Genomic DNA, 2,088 nt, shown 5'->3' with positions numbered 1-2,088 from the left:
TTAATCTATTTAAATAACTTAATAAAACCTAGTATTCTCTCCATCAAAGTAGCAGCATATGGCCTTCAATTTTTTTTTTTTTTGCTTAACAGAGAAGTGAATGGACTTTAATTATCGAGTATATACATGTTTTTGTGAGTTGAGCTCCACTTTTTCTGATCATCAATCATTGAAATACCATAACCATGCATATCCCACCTGGGGCTGCTAAAAGAATGTATTTCAAATTTATTTATGATTAGTTTCCTAACTTTAAGAGTAATAATTCAGTATGTAACTTAAACTAATGGTCATTCCAATTTTTTTTATAAAGAAGAAAAGTAAGGACAAGAGAATTTAGATGGGTAATTTTAAAACTGTTCTCTTGTTTTGGTGAGATTTCTTTCTTTGTCAACATTGTATATATTTTCACTTCTTATCTGAGTACTTCTAAAGAATTAAAAAGTTATTAGGTCTACAAAATATCAAGTACAGAAACGATACTGAGAGATCTTGGAAATGTCAACTGATGGCTTATTGAGAATAATAAAAATATATTTTTATATATTAATGAACGGTCGATGTAGTTGGAAGGTAAAATCGCACTCGTTATTTTACATCAAACTAATGAATGCAAGACGAGTGTAATTAAACATGGAGTGTCACCTCAATCAACGATAGTTACGTTCATTGATGTCACTTAAGTTAAATTCCTTCCCGCTTCTCTAATACAAAAAAGATAGAGAGAGGCTCAAAAGGTCCAAAGAACGGAAACGGAATCCCTCGTTTTCTCTTAAACAAATACTACTCGCCTTGAGCAGGATCTTTTCCTGTTGTTTTGTCCCGCCACTAGAAAGACACACGTACTGAAGACGAGTATTTTGTTACCTAATATCTTGATTTGATATAAATATCAAGTGCAGTAAATTTTTGCAGCTCTTGAAATGTGTGCTTTCATACTCCTCATTTCCTCCCCTGAGTACTTTATTATAGTGTAGTAAGAGTTCACCTTATTCCAAGGTGTTTACATGAGGTTCCTTTCTAAATTTAAGAGTAATAATTCAGTATGTAACTTAAACAATATGGTCCTTTCAATTTTTTTTTTAATAGAAGAAAAGTAAGGACGATTAGAGAATTTACTTGGGTAATCTCAAAACTGTTCTCTTGTTTTGATGAGATTTCAGAATATTTCTTTGTCACATTGTATATATTTTCACTTCTTCTCTGAGTATTTCTAAAGAATTAAAAAATTATTAGGTTTACAAGATATCAAGTACGGAAACGATACCAAGAGATCCTGGGAATTTCAATTGATGACTTACTGAGAATAATTACCAAAAAATATTTTTATATATTAGTGAACGGTAGATATAGTTGGAAGGTAAAACGGCACCCAATATTTTACATTAAACTAATAAATGCAAGACAAGTGTAATTAAACATCGACGTGTCACGTCCATCAACAATAGTTCGTTGATGTCACTTAATTTAAATTCCTTCCCTCTTCTCAATTACAAAAAAGATAAGAGAGAGGCTCAAAAGGTCCTAAAGAATGGAAACGGAAGCCTTTATTTTCTCTTAAAGAATTAATACTCGCCTTGAGCATGATCTTTTTCTATTGTTTTTCCCCCCACCAGAAAGACACACGTACGTAAGATGAGTACACTGTTACCTAATTTCTTGATTTGCTATAAATACCAAGTGTAATAAATTTTTGCGGCTCTTGAAAGGTGCGCTCCCATACTCCTCAGTTCCTTCCCTAAGAGTTCACCTTATTCGATGATGTTTCCATGAGATTCCTCTTTAATATAGTCCTAAGAGGACTTACAATTTATTTTATAATAAATCAGAGGAAAAATATACTAAATTAAAAGCAGAATATCTAAAAGCTCAATAGACTTGACATGTTTAATTTGATGCACACTTAAATCTTGTGTTCTTATATTCCTCTGTACCTACGAAGAAGAATAAATAAGAAGCTCATCTTGGTGTCATACCTAAAAAAGTATTTGTATGACGATAAGGCTTTTGAAAACTATGGCACCCCCAAGAAGGGCTCCATCGACAAAACAAGAGATAGATTTTTTATTAAGTAAGAGCCTTAAAATT

The sequence above is a fragment of the Lycium ferocissimum genome, chromosome 5, assembly GCF_029784015.1.
Source record: "Lycium ferocissimum isolate CSIRO_LF1 chromosome 5, AGI_CSIRO_Lferr_CH_V1, whole genome shotgun sequence".
NCBI lineage: Eukaryota > Viridiplantae > Streptophyta > Magnoliopsida > Solanales > Solanaceae > Lycium > Lycium ferocissimum.
Note: the sequence above shows the minus strand (reverse complement) of the source record.